This window comes from Physeter macrocephalus, chromosome 14 (assembly GCF_002837175.3).
Source record: "Physeter macrocephalus isolate SW-GA chromosome 14, ASM283717v5, whole genome shotgun sequence".
Lineage (NCBI taxonomy): Eukaryota > Metazoa > Chordata > Mammalia > Artiodactyla > Physeteridae > Physeter > Physeter macrocephalus.
In genome coordinates, this window is record NC_041227.1 from 19,786,909 (window position 1) to 19,802,524 (window position 15,616).

Genomic DNA, 15,616 nt, shown 5'->3' on the forward strand with positions numbered 1-15,616 from the left:
GTGAGGCTAAGTCTTTCTGATGTTAGACAGGAAGAACTTGGGGCAGTTAGAGATTCCACATCAATATCGGCCAAAGAAGGAACTTGAGGGAAATGACAACAATAATCAGTTAGTTTACTGTGTCATGCTCTCTGCTAAGTTCTTTATGTGCTGCAACTCATGTAACCCACCCACCAACCTTGTGATATAAGTGCTATCATATCCCTCATATTACAAATGAGGAAACAGAATATGAGTGAGGCTTAATAACTAGACTGAAGTCACACTATAGAAGATGGCAATGCGTGGGACTAAGGGAGAACAAAATCCCTGCTTATCTTCCCCTCCATTCCACCCCTTCCTGATCACCCCCCATCCTCTTTGAGTGTCTTGTATCTCTTTGAACTTTTAATACAAAACTGGTCTCTCCTTAACTTATTGGCTCATGTATCCTCATGTTTGTAGAAGGGGAGTTCTGGGTTCCATCTTGTAACTTAAAAAGCTCTTTTAGATTCTCCTGGGCTGGAATAAGCCAGTGCATTGCTTGGTTCCCTATGTTCTGCAGCAGGGAGGTTGCTGATCAGGAAAGGCCCCAAGGTCTGACTTGCAGTCCCTCTGTGGCTGATTCCCAAGGAGGGGTGATGTAAATGGACCTTTGATAGCATCAGATATAAGGTTATCTCAGGAAAGCTCCATGTGCCTTTGGCTGATCCAATGTGAAAGATATAGCTGAAAAGCAGTATATACCCAAGGTCAAACTTTAGCTTTGCTGTCAACCTTCAGTGATCTTCAGCAAAACACCTCTTCTCTCCATAAATCATGGAGGCCCCACAATTTCAAACAGGGCAGATACTTGGCACATGCTACTGAATAGGTGTGAGTTTTCTCCATCTAATTTTCTTTGGAAAGTCAAGAAGGGCTTCGCTGCCTTGTAGCATAGCCCCATCTCTGTGTCTGAGGCTGTGTTCTACACTGAGGATGAAACTGGAGGTGGAGATGTGAGGGGGAACACCTGCTAGTGGGAGCTTAACCTTGGGCAAGTTGGGGGTAGGTGGACAGCAGATGGGAAAAGGTTTGGGTAGCCTGGATAAGTGAGAGTTGTCACACACTCTAACTCTTTGGGAAAGCTCAGAAATCCTCCCTCATGCACATAGGAATCTTCAGGGACATAATTCCTGGTGATCTGGTAGATATGACTTACAAAACTTCTAAGATCTTATCTAATATCTGGCTTAGTAAGCCAGAGAATGTAGAGGGATATTTTGAAGTGTGAATCAGTTAATAGACAGATAATGCATGCCCAAGAATTCAAGCTTTGCAGACAAAGATCCAGGTTCAGATTCTGGCTCGGTGACTCCATAGCTGTTTGACCTTGGGAAAGTCACTTAGTTTCTTCATTTGTCTGAGGACAATTAAATTCAAGAGATCTGTTTAACCCCCAAGTTGACAGGTCAAGTAGACAATTGGATATAAAGGGCTGGACCTCAGAAGCGAGGATGGGGCTGGAAAAATTAACATGGGAGCCATTGTCTAAAGATGATATTAAAAGCTATGAAAATGAGTGAAATCCCTGCAGGAGGTTGGGAGAGAGATGAGTTACTTTGAACAAGTTGCTCAACCTTTCTGTGTCTGTTTCTTTATCATCAAAATGGGGATGATATTAGTACCTTCCTCATTGGATTGTTCTGAGGGTAAGATTTAGATAAACCTTGTTCAAGCATTTAGGGTCTGGTATACGTTCAATATGGAGACTAATGCTATTAATCTTCACCCAGTCCTTCAAGACAGGTGTAATCATCCCCATTTTACAGACAAGGAGACTGAAGCTCAGAGAGTCTAAGGTTTCATGGCAAGTATGCAACAAATCAATGTCTACATGCAAAGTCCATGCCACACTGCTTCTAGCCTCTGGGGGAATACCATATGAACACATTTAAAAAATTGAAGGGGTGAGTTTATGAGTCTTGCCAGAAAGGACAAGGTTGACCCTCCAGTGGCAGTGGTAGGAGACTCTGGGCTTGGAAGAAGGTGTGATTGGGTGGAAACTACCATAGTCTTTAGGATGAATTCCCAAGACAAAACCCCAAGTTATGTGCACACTCAGTTTCCCATTTCACATGTGTGAATGCTTCCCTGGCAGTCAGTGTTTTCAGTGATTCCAGCTCCTCCCAGTTCTAGAAGCCAATGAAGCAATGTCCCTGCAAGGAGTGACTTAAAGCCAGTCCCATTTGCCTTCTCAGATGAGTCAGTGAGGCAAAAAATTTAGACAATAAAGAGAGTTAATGACAGGGCTCCCCAGCTGGCTGAGCTGGCCCTTGGGGAGAAGGAGTCAATGAGCTCCTGTCGCAGCTGTGCTGGCTCCTCAATTTCTTCATCTTCTCGCTCCTGCACAGCCCCCTTCCCTGCCTTGCTTGCTGCCTTGGACATTGATTGCAGCAACTCAAGCAGCGAAATGAGACCATGCAGGCTCTGGGGCATCTCTAGGTCAGTGGCGGGAGGGGGGGGGCGGGCAACTTGGTTGTCTTCGCAAATGATTGCACAACTTTCCTAGCTCCTCAAAAGAGGAACTTCCTCGGGAATACCATGGAGATGACATACAAACAGGATCCCTGGAACTCACGGTTAATAATACCATTAACGATAACTAACACTGGAGGGGGGTGTTATTATGTCAGGCACTGGACCAAGTGTATTACATGCAGTACCTAATTTAGTTCTTACAACAGCCTTCCAATGCTGGTACTACTAGTAGTCCCATTTTGCAGATGAGGAGACTGAGCTCAGAGAAGTGACATTTTCCTAAGGTCATACAACATGTACTTGGTAGATTTGGCTTTCTTTTTTTAAAAAATTTATTTATTTATTTTTGGCTGCGTTGGGTCTTCGTTGCTGCTCATGGGCTTTCTCTAGTTGCGGTGAGGGGGCTTCTCTTGTTGCGGAGCACAGGCTCTAGGCGCACGGGCTTCAGTAGTTGAGGCACACGGGCTCAGTAGTTGTGGCTCACGGGCTTAGTTGCTTCGAGGCATGTGAGATCTTCCCGGACCAAGGATTGAACCCATGTCCCCTGCATTGGCAGGGGGGATTCTTAACCACTGTGCCTCCAGGGAACTCCCTGGCTTTCCTTTTATAAATGTATTTTTTATTGAAGTATAGTTGAATTACAATGTTGTGTTATTACTGCTATACAGTATCAGTTATATATATTCTTTTTCGTATTCTTTTCCATTATGGTTTATCACAGGATATTGAATATAGTTCCCTGTGCTATACAGTAGGAGCTTGTTGTCTAACCATTCTGTATATACCACTTTGCATTTGCTAATCCCAAACTCCCATTCCAACCCTCTCCCACGCCCTTCCCCCTTGGTAACCACCAGTCTATTCTCTATGTCCCTGATTCTGTTTCTTTTTCATAGATACGTTCATTTGTGTCATATTTTAGATTCCACCTATAAGTGATATTCTATGGTATTTGTCTTTCTCTTTTTGACTTACTTTACTTGTACTTGGTATATTTGGGATTCAAACTCCAAAGCAGGCTGGATTGCCTCTCTCCTTACACTTTGTCATGTAGAACAATAAGTCAGTTTCACTAATTTATTCAAAAATTAGCCAGTCTGGTGTGGTAATGGTCACTAAACCAGGTGTCTATTATTCCCTTATTAGCCCTATGTCTTTACCAGTAAAACCTTGGGTTGTGCAATTTTCTTGATACTGGCTCAATCACCTGGTTGACATTCTTGTGTTTGCAGTCAACTAGAACCTTCAAATCTTTCTCATATGAACTGGGATCGAGTCAGTATTGTCTGGCCTGAATTCATAAAAAACACAATGATCTCAAAAGATTTTACTGCCATAGGGAACTGGTTTCCCTCCCCTAAGTAGTCCAAAATAGGGATATTACATTTAGATTGCATTTTACTTTTTCCTGTTGTTGTTGTTTTTTAAGCAAGGTATAACTAACACACAGTAAAGTGTTCTAATCTCAAGTATACATCCCTCTTGGTGAATTTTCACCCAGATCAAAATAGAGAATATTTCCCCTATAGGATTCCCAGTCAATACCTCTACCCCAGAAGTGATCACTATGGGTTTCACTTTTAAATTTAAAGCGTCCACAATTACAACTTTTGCAAAATGAGATTTAAAAGTGTAATAGAATCCTTCCATCCTGGAAATTAAAATTGCTCAACTTTCCTCTTCCTCAACTGTTTCTATGCTTTGGAAATCTATTTTCCTCCTGAGATTTGACAACTTTTCAATTTCATGTCTTCTATTTTAAAAATACTTTATATGTTTGTATGGTTTGTATTTAGGTATTTAATTCATTTGGAATTTATTTGATTACTCCTCTGATGTGAAGGTCGAAACATATTTTCTTCCTAACCAATTAACCTTATGCTATTTATTGACTGTTTCTCTCTAAATTGATCTTTGAAAGTTCTTTTATTATAAATTAAATAATTATATGTAACACATTTTCCATCCCCAAATTAGAATGCTAATGATACCCCCCTCACAAAATGAGAGTGAACGTCAGATTATGTGGAGTAATTTAAGTATAGGATCTGTCACAGTCACAGTTCTGGCACATAGTGGGTTCCCAACAATTGGTAATTCCATCCCCTCCCACCCACTCCCATAGATACTCTCCTCTCCATGTTTAAGGCTCTGTAACTATGGAAAGAGGAAAAAATTTCTTACAAGACTGTCCAACAGGCTAACCTGGAGGTCAGATGTGCACCTAGAAGGTAGAAGACCTCTGATTTGGATGTTTATAGAGATTCTATTTATTTCCTGAGGGCCTGGATGTTGGATCAATTACTCCCAACTGAGTTTTGAAAATGATGCCAGTGCATGATAAAATTTGCTGTGGCTCTTAGTGAGGTGATTAAGATAAGTACAATGAAGGGAGTTTTATTAAAAGATAGAGAGAGTAGGTGATAGTTGATGTTCTTAAATGTCTTTTACTTGGAATTGTCCTTGATCGTTTTTAACTTTTCTGGTTCACAAAACCTTAAATCTTGGAATAACATCAACTTTGAGGTTCATTGCCACATCTGCAAAACGGAATTCAACGATTCTGGGTTGACATTTTTTCCATTCCTCAGAGCACCACCCACTATACATTATAGGTAATCAGTAACTTTTGCAGACTTACTGAATGAATAATATTGTAGTATAACATCTGGCTGTGTGTTTATCATTGACTGGAAAGAAACTGTTGAAAGAGGCCAAACTTGGTGGACTGAGAAGTATGCGCCAGGCATTTACCTCTGACAAGCTTTCCTCGCATATCCAGCCGTCAGCACCTCGGACAGCTCAGCTACAATTACACGGGTCTCCGAGGAAACCTATCTAAACACAGACAAAGGCATTTTTACATCATCTTTTCTCTACTTCATTATTTAAACAAGAACCTCTTGTTCATACACAAGCTTTCCTCTTTGCTCGTTTAAACCTCCCTCTCAGATTGTTTGCCTCATGATCTGCAATTCCCCAGCAAAACGGCCAGCTTCAAATCTGAGCTTCAGAAATGCCAATTTTAATTAAAAGTGCAATTTTCAAATCCACCTAGAGCTCAGATAGATACGGCACACTTGCTGCCCTGTGATCTTTCTGGCTTCTTTGTTGATTAAAATGGGTGCTGCTCTAAGTGCTTTGTCAAATCTTCACAAAAACGAGAAGAAATTGACACTTACACCTTTATACCAGCAAGAAAGTGATATATTAGATTCACCCCTATTGCCACAAAAGCTTGCTTTTGGCTTAAAGGCAGCAAGAGGCCAAGAGGTCCCTAGTGATAACTCTCTTTCGATGCTTCAGCCTTAAAGGCTTTCTCTCCAGCTGGTGGTGGTGTAAGGAAGAGTTACTATGCCATTTTCCCATTGACTTCTCCACCCCTGTCTTCCTAGACAGTTCCCTTTGTGCCTATGCAAGGACTTTGAGCTTTTAGGGTAATGGTTCTCTAACTTTAGTGAATATAAGAAAAGCATTAAAAGCTCTCTTAGCAGATTCATTGGCTCTACTTCCTAGAGATTCTGACCAATAGGATTTGGGTATGACTCCAGGATCTGAATTTTAATGAAGCACCAGATGATTCTGATGAAGGACGATCATACTCTGAGAAAATTTGTTCTAGCAATTCCCAGAAAATTTACCACAAGGATCTAAGCTGTAGAGTGGGTGAGAAACCCTGTGTAGGGAATCTAGAGGTGTGACCCTGTCCAGCTCTGATATTTGCATTCTGGTATGCTTGAGCAACTCATTTCCCCTCTGTGTTACCATTTCTCTATCTTTTTAGATGAAGGATGCTGGCTTCAGTTCCTGAGACCACCTCCAGCCCTCCTGTCAGCATGCTGGGCTTCTCATGGACATGACAAGAGTAGAGACCCCTCATTGAGGCTACAATGACACTTTCTTTTTCTTCCCTTTTTTAACAAAAATTATGAAATATACCACACATCTTGAAAAACTTATGACATAAATGTACACGGTTATTTAATAATTCTAAAGTAGACATCGGTGTGACTACCACTCAAATTAAAAAATGGAAAATTGCCTGAAACCCCCCATGTGATCCTTTACAATCATGCCCCCATCCTTCCCCTAGAATAAGTCACTATTCCATTTGCTATGGTCATTTATTTCCTTGCTTTCTTTTATAGTTTTACCACATTTGCATGCATCCCAAAACAGTATCTTAGTTTTGCCTACTATGAATTTAATAAAAATGGGTTCCTGTTGTATGTATTCTTTGGTGTCAATATAAGAAAGATTTATCCATGTTGCTATGCATGGCTATAGTACGTTCATTTTCACTGATGTATAGTATTCTATTGTATGATTACACCACAATTAATTATTCTACTGTTGATGGGTATTTGGGTTGGTTCCAGTTATTAGCCATTACAAACCATGCTGCTATGATCATTGTGTATGAATCTTCTAATGTTATGTACATAACTGTTTCTGGAAAGTAATGGAATTGCTGGGTGATAGGGCTTGCATATCTCCAACTTTGCTAGATAATGCCCAACTGTTTTATAAAATGTACCAACTTGCACTCCCACTAGCAATGACTGAGAATTTGTGGTACTCCTCCTTCTCTCCAGAATTCTATGGATACTCTCACTTTTCAGAGTCTTTGAACATTTTGATCCTTCTTTTGAGAGCATTCTCTTTCCCTATTTTCTTATTTATCTTGCTAAGTCTAGGCAGTCATTAAGAACTCTTAATCCTGGCAGCCTTCTCTGACTCCTCAAATCTGGGTTATGTGCCCCCCCCCATACTCCCATAGCCCCCTCCATTGTCCTCTCCATAGTATGTATCACATGTATTGTAACTTCCTATTCACTTGCCTGTCTTAACCACAGCCCCACCCTCCCACTCATACACCAGACTGAAGGATCCATGAAGGCAGGGGTTGTATCTTGATCTAATGCAGTGCCTAGCACACAGCTCAATACATGACTGTTGAATGAGTAGAATCCATTTCTGTCCTCAACTCACGGCTCCCCTCAACCATTGAGAAGCCAGGTGAGCATTAAGGCTTTTCATAGAATTGTTGCCAAAACAACATAATAACTCTGGGGAAATTAATTGTTAGATCTGGCTCTCTCATTAGTAGCTCATCAAAGGACTGTGAGCCCCCAGGGGGACTCTTAAAAATAAGTAACCGATCAGCATGGAAGAAAGGGCATCCTCTTCCCAGCACATCCCCCCACTGTCACCACCACGAACACACAAACAGACACACCTCCTGCGAATTGCTGGGCCTGGCCATTTAACACAGTTATTACCAACACCCACTTAGTGAATTATGAGAAACAGCCTCGAGAGAGCTTTCAAAGATCTTCAAATGGATGTTTAAAAGCCTGCGGTTTCTCAGACAGGCTCAGCTAATGGCATTTATTACTTGGAGGATAGGGTATTTACATAAAGCTGGATTTTTATTATAATGGTCAGATGGCTCCCGAGAGAGACAGGGTGGAAGGGAGAAGGGAAGGTGAAGATACAAACCTTCTACTTAAATTTGATACGGACAGATGCTGTCAAACTTAGGGTAGGGGTTGAGTGGGGAGATCCTGGGGCTGGAGAGAACAAGAGAGTCAGCACCCTGGACAGCTCAAGGTGTCTGTCATTGATCTATTGGCACACTCTCAGACAGTTCTTTCCTACTAGGGTCCTTCCATCGATGATTTATGGATGTCCCTCATTTATCCCAGCTATAGTCTGGAGTGAAGATAACCCAGGGTATTCACGATCTCCTGGCTTCACCAGCGGTTCTAGGGATTCCTATGTACTCGTCTGCATGACAGTGGGATGAAGATGAATTAAAGCCAGTTGTTGCTGACTTCAAGGAGCTTGAATTCATTGTCTATTTCTGGATAATAAACCACCCCTAAAACTTAGAGGCATAACACAACAATTATTTATTGTGGTTCTGCTGATTGGGTGATTCTTCTACTGGCCTTGCCTGGGTAACTTAACACAACTGTAACCAGCAAGTGGGTCCTTTAGGGCTGGGGGATAAGACAGTGAGTACAAATCTAATGAAGGTGATTCCAGGAATGAGTCTGGAAGTTGTGTCTTCCAGGTGGCCAGCACTGAGAAGAACATTTTTTTTTTTTTTTTTTTTTTTTTTTTTTTGCGGTACGCGGGCGTGTTATGTGGGATCTTCCCGGACCGGGGCACGAACCTGCGTCCCCTGCATCGGCAGGCGGACTCTCAACCACTGCGCCACCAGGGAAGCCCAAGAAGAACATTTCAGGAAGAAGAATCGGCATGTAAGCAAAGGTCTGAACTGGCTGGGGGCTGTTTGGGAGCCATGGAGATTGGGAAGTGGCTCTGAATGACCAGGTCATAAAAGGGAGAATGATTTCAGATGACTCTGGGGATATGAGTAGGGCATTGGATACCATGTAAGGAACTTGGCCATTATCTTGTAGATTTTGAGGAGACCTGGAGTGACAAATACTAGCTAAAAGAATAATGACCAAATACCAGGCACATTACTGAGCATTGGAAATACAGCATTTAATCCTTGCTATTATCGTCATTTTACACATGAATAAAGTGAGTCTTACCCAGGGTCGCATAGCTAGTAAGTGGTGGGGATGTGATTCAGAACCAAGAACCTGGCTTTAGAACTGGTTATTTTCATTGCTATATTCCATAGTTCTTCTGGGGGAGCTTGGAGTTTGGAGGGTGACAGGTAATGAGAAATGAGGCAAAGTTAAATTTTCATTTCAGAAAAAAGGGGGAAGATTCCATAATTAAATAAATATGGAGGGCTTCCCTGGTGGCACAGTGATTAAGAATCCGCCTGCCAACACAGGGGACACGGGTTCGAGCCCTGGTCCGGGAAGCTCCCACATGCCGCGGAGCAACTAAGTCCGTGCTCCACAACTACTGAGTCTGCGCTCTAGAGCCCGCAAGCCACAGCTACTGAGCCCCTGTGCCACAACTATTGAAGCCCGTGTGCCTAGAGCCTGTGCTCCTCAACAAGTGAAGCCACCACAATGAGAAGCCCATGCACCCCAACGAAGAGCAGCCCCCCCTCGCCACAACTAGAGAAAGCCCTCGCTCAGCAATAAAGACCCAAAGCAGCCAAAAAATAATAAAATAAAAATAAATAAATAAATATGGAGAGCACTGGATCAAACAAAATTTATCGAGTTTCTTTACTGCTGGCCTCAGAGCCTAACGTGATATACAAATATGCACTAGAAAGTAAGCTCCATTAGTGCAGGGATTTTTTCCTCTCTTATTGACAGCTCTTTCAACCCCCAACACCCAGAATGGTGCCAGACATATAGTAGACGCTCAATAAATGTGCACTGAATTAATTAATATTGGGACTCTCCAAGGGCTTCCATATTCCAAAATTATTTAACTGTAGAATAGTCCTTTACCATGATTTTTTTTTCCTATTGAGTCTTCAAGGAACAGTAATGCTTTTAGAACACAATTGAGAAATTTAGCCTGAGAGTACATGAAAATTAAATCTAATTTTTATTGTGTACCCACTGTGTTTCAGATACTTTCCTTTTTTCATCCACCCATCCATGCCTCCAGGAAACACAGACTAAGAGCTTGCCACTCATCAAGTCCCCTACAAAGTACTAGGGGACAAAGATAAGAAGACATGTCTTATGCCCTCGGGAAGAACCCAGTCAGAGGGCATTTTCTCATTTTACATAGGATTTAATTTTATGAAATTTGCAACAATTTTGTGCAGTTTTCTATCTAATTAAGAGACCTGAGGCTCAGAGAGGTGAAATGACTTTCCTAAGGTCTTAGCACAGCCAGGTGAAAATGGCTGGCCCATGCATGATGGACACCCCTCTCCTACTCAGCTGGTGGAGGAGAGAAGCAGTGGATGGCCTGGACGATTCCACTCCACCTACACACTAGAATCCTGGACAGTCTGGGGCCAGGGCTGCGCTGTTTCTTCAAACAGGTGAACTGAGGTTGTCACTGTTTTTCCCTGATGTGGGAATAACCTGCTTCTCAGTGGTCGGACCATGAAGGAGAATTCTGAGGCAGAGAAGCAGCTGACCCCAGACTGTGACTAGGACCTCCTGGGCCACCCAGTAGGTGAATCCTTGCTGCAGACGCCCATTCCTTAGCCAACAAACATCTTCTTGCTGTGGGAGCAGGTGAGGTATGAGGAAGTTCCTCCCATCACCAAAGGGTCCCACCTCCCGTGGTCACACAGGCACACACATATGACTGTGCACACATATGCAGAGACAGGCACAAACATGTGCATAAAGACTAAAGCACATAGGCACATGCACATGCACACCCATAACAGGGCACAAAAATGCATGCATACAAAGAGCACACCCGCATAGATGAACACACCGGGGTCTGCACATGCATGCACAGCCACGTCCCTAATAGCCATCTCTCACTCTGGGGGACTCCATGCTGAAGTCCCTCCCTGGAAGGAGGAGGTGACTGGGGATGAGATGAGGCAGGGAACCAAGGCAGAGTGGGCCCATGGGAGTAGGTGACATGCTGTCCCTAGACATGGCAGCTCTGGCCCAGGCTGGCTGCTTTCAAAAGTCTCTCCTGTCAGCCACAGGTTGCCCACTGGTTGTGAGGCCTCAGCACACCTGGCGTCTTGGAGATGCCAGCTCTTACAACAAAGCAATCACCTTGACAGGGGGAAGGACTTAAAAGAGGCTCCCAGGATCAGGGGTACTTGTGCAACCCCATTTAACAACCCTGAAATAAGTTGAATTAACTCCATCATTTTGGGAGTCAGAATTGTCACATCACTTATTTCCTAAAATCAAATGTGATCAGTTTCAAATCCCCATCCAGCTGGCCAAGAAGAAAATTCAACTAGTCATGTTGAGCTTCCTCCACCTCACCTCCGCCTCTGCCAGGTGAATTGAGGTCATAAGGGTTTACTCAGAGCAGGTCACTTGGGGGAGAATCCTCTCGTTCTCCATTCCCACTGGTCGCTATTGAAACGCTCATTGTTCAAACTCATATACAGTCATCTCTCTGTATCTGTGGGGGACTGGTTCCAGGACCACCACCATCCTGGTCCATCCCAGGATAACAAAATCTGCAGATGCTCAACTGCCTTGTATAACATGGTGTAGTACAGTCGGCCTTCTGTATCCACAGGTTCTGTATCCACGGCTTCTGCATCTGCGGACTCAAACAACCTGCGGATACCGAGGGCTGACTGTAGTCCTTGAAGACATGTGGTTCTGAGGTCTGAATGTCAACCATGTACACAGGGACCCTTGCTGGGTCTGAAAACCCTGATGCCCTTCCTAGAGACAGGCTCCCAGGTGGCCTTCCTTAGCATTCTAGAGCTGTAGAAGTCGGTATGCAAATTGTCACATACAAACACTCCCTGAATGAGACTCACAATAGTGTCCTGGAGAACAATCAGTTAAAAGGAAGGGAACCACTGAAATATGTCTTCCTTTATCAGCCCGATTCTCCAACAAAATTGATCGACTCCACCACGCTTAATTCAAATGAAATGCACGTTCTCAGCGGTATAAAAATAACTTTATCACAGTCAAGAAGAGAATGATTAGAAGAAATGAATATGTGGGTGATTGAATACAGGATGTCCAGTGACAGCGGATGGAGGATGAGGACTGCTATCTCGGTTCAGCCTCAGCTGGGCTTATGATGCTCCCAGGGGCTGCCCCATCCCTGAGCAGAGACAGGATGGCCACAGGGTAAATGCTGCCCCAGACATACCTGGCAGCCATCACCTGGCACACCGACTGGTTGGCTGGGCTGGCCCAGCCACACCCGGCCTCCCACTGTTGTCAGCACAGAGGAAGCAAGATTGTGGTACCTGGGGTCAGACTGACAGGGCTTGGACGCCAGCTCTCCCACGTAATAGCTGTGCAACCTTAGGTAAGCTGGCTAACCCCACTATGCCCCCCTTTCTCCTTCTGGAAAATGGGGATAATGATAACAATGGGGGCTTCATTGAGTTTGCTGTGAAGATTAAATGTTGTAACACACCTAAAGTAGAGTGACAGTCCCAGTGGAGGCCAGGGCCAGCTGCCTCAGTGCTGGTGTTTTCACTCACTCAGATCTGTGCGACCCTGGGTCTGGCTGGGGGCAACGTGGAGCCTCTGATCCCTTGGGAAGGGGATCATCTTAGCTGGGAGGAGCCTTGCATGTGCCTGGGAGGATGCTTTGACGCTTTCCAACAAGCCATAGCATTTACCTACTGTGCTGTGACGTGGTAATAGTGCAGCTTCTGGAGCCAACTTCTTGGGTTCAGATCCTGGTCCTGCCACTTACTAGCTATGAGAATTTGGACATGTTATTCCACCTCTCTGAGCCTCAGTTTCCTCATCTGCATAATGGGGGCACCAACAGTCCTTGGTTCATGGGGTTGATGTAACGACTAAATGAGGCAACTCATTGCCCTGGGGTGAAGGAGGCACTCAATAAACATAGCTATTACTCATCTATTATTGCGGTGGTATCTCATGGCACCACTTCTCACATTCTGCCTCTAGAGTTTATCTGCTAGGTGTTGAAGTGACCATTTATTCATTCATGGATTTCTAGAAGAAACTGCTATTGAGGGCTGGGCCTGGGATTCAGTGATAAACCAGCAAGGCCTGGTCCCTGCACTGCCTCTTTCATTCATTCAACAACTATCAGCCAGTGCTGCTCCAAGACCTGGGGATGCCACAGAGAAGAGAGGAAACCCCTGTCCTCAAGAAGTTCACAGTCTAGTGAGGGAGACAGACAAGAAACCAATGGACAAATCCAAATACAACTTCAGGTGGTCATTACTGTGGAGAAAGAGTGGGCAGGGGCAGGGCATGGGGAGCTTTGGGGAAGGTTCTGCTGAATCCAGCAACATTCCCTCCTTCCCTGCTTCTCAGGAGTGGTGCCACCTTCCATGTGGTCACCGAAGTCACAATCCAGAGGTGTCCTCAGCTTCTCCTCCCCCTCTCCCTAAATATAACCAGTCACTAGCTCAGTAGATTTTACTTCCTAAATAGTTCTTCAGGTCTTCTCTCTATCCCCCTGACCCACCTCCCTCAGGTTTCACAACACCCTCTCCTGCCAGAACAACAGCAGCGTCCTGGTTCCTGGTGTCCTGGACTCCAGCCTCCCTGCCCCACCCCTCCAGCCCCCAAAGCCAGAGGGATCTTTCTAGAACACAAATGTGATCAAGACCCACTACCCACACCAACCTCGTTTCCCTGCAGATCCTGTTGCCCTCAGTTACGGCCCCAGGTCCTTTGCCTGGAATTCAAGGCCCTCCAAGACCAAACCCCATGCACCCCGGCTCCGGGCATGTGGACTCGCCTCCTCCAGGAGGCCTTCCCAGATCTCACAGGGTGAGACCCGGGTCCCGCGACTTGGAGTAGGACTGATCAGAACTCACCCCCAAACTCCCTTCCCACCCGCCACCCCAGTCTGAATAACGGGCTGGGCGGGGGGTGGGGGGTGCTCCCTGTCGGCGACCACGTGCCGCTCGCCCGGGGCGCCCGGGAGCCGGAGAACAAAGAGCCGGACGCCCGCACCTGCCGGAGCCTGAGCGCCCCCCCCCCAACCCCGCCCCCAACCCCCGCTGCTGCCGCGCCCTCTGCGCCTGCGCGGGGCAGGCGCTCGCCACAGGCCCGGCTACGGAGGTCGTGGGTCGGGTCCGGCGCTGGTTCTCTGGTACAGAAGTGGGATCTGGGGGAGGACCGGAGGCGGGCCTGGACGCGAGATAAGGAGGTGCTCGCTCGCTCGCTCTGCCGCCATCCGTGGACGAGTAAAAAGCCCTGCTTTGCTTTTGCTGTTCCGCTTGGAGCCCAGCGGAAAATTGTTGCCGGGAAAATGAGAGCCCTGTGATTAAACAACGGCAGGAGGGGCCAGGACGCCGGTCTGGGGGGCCTTTAGCGTCCCCTCCCTCCCCGCCCTGGGAGAATTGGGGGCGGAGAGAGAGAGGAGCTAAGCCTGGGGCCCCCAGCGGATGCGGGGCCTGCCAGACTGGGCCCAACCTCGAGTGTTTCCGGACATACAGCGTTCTATCAGGGCACTGGGGTGGACCATCCTTTCTGACTCCCAGGGTTGAATAAATCCTGACTCCTCACCATGGCGACGAGACCGTGTGGGGTCAGCCCCCGCCCCTGCTGCAGCCCATGCCCACCATGGTGCCCTTTAATGTGCCCCACACATCAGTGTCCCTTCTGTTTCCTGGACAAGCCAACCGCTTTCGTGTCCTCGGGTCTTTGCACGTGTTCTTCCCTCTGCCTGGAAAGCTGTTGACCCACTCTGCTTGACTGGCTCCTTCCCTCTCGGCTAACTGTCACCTCCTCCAGAAGCCCTCCCCGAACATCCTTTTGGAAGTAGAATCCCCACACTAATGTTAGTCCCTATACCACCCTGTTGATTTTCTTCTCTTTCAAGGCATGGCAAATTTTGTAATTAGACATTGATTGATTTAAAGCTTCATCAAAGCAGGACAGCCTCTTTCTCCCTCACTACCCCTTTCTCAAGTACCCAGCTGAGTGCCTGGCCTGTCTTAGGTTCTTCTATTTTTCCTTCTCCTCCTCTTCTCGCCTTTCTCCTCCCCCTCCCCCTCCTTCTTCCTGAGAAGTGAAGGCTCAAGGGAGCTATGATGGAAGAGAAGGTGGCAGGGTGGACAGAGCAAAGAGCGCATCTCCTTGGCAGGTCAGGTCAGGAAAGGCGGGTGCTCGTGGTGGGCGGGGCCGTCTCTGACCTGACTCCCGAGGCCCCCATGGCCGTCCAGCCTCAGACTCTGAGAATCTGGCGCTGAAGGGCTGCACTGACCCGTACCGGAGCCGCAAGCTACATGGCTATTGGCCACATGAAAGGTGGTGAATCCCACTTGAGATGTGGAGCAAACATAAAATGCAGACGGAACTTTGAAGCCTTAGCGTGAAGGAAAGTATGTAAAATAGCTAATTAATAAATTTTTATATTGATTCTATGTTGAAATGATACTATTTTGGATCCATTAAGTTAAATAAAATATATTCCTAAAATTAACTTCACCTGTCTTGTTATTTTTTAAAAATATGGCCACTAAAAAATGTAAAATGATATATGTGGCTTACATTTATGGCTTGCAGTATATTTCCTTTGGACAGTGCTGAGCAGAGTGTCT

The 15,616-nt window shown here is 45.6% G+C and overlaps 1 long non-coding RNA gene across 1 annotated transcript in view; it reads left to right on the forward strand.

Moving 5' to 3' along the window:
- The window catches only part of LOC114487730 (uncharacterized), a 49,334-nt gene extending 42,961 nt beyond the window's left edge, over window positions 1-6,373 (forward strand). Inside the window, exon 4 of the long non-coding RNA XR_008619254.1 lies at window positions 6,284-6,373. This is a non-coding gene — a long non-coding RNA (uncharacterized lncRNA). The remainder of the gene's footprint in view (window positions 1-6,283) is intronic.
- Window positions 6,374-15,616: the final 9,243 nt, after the last annotated feature.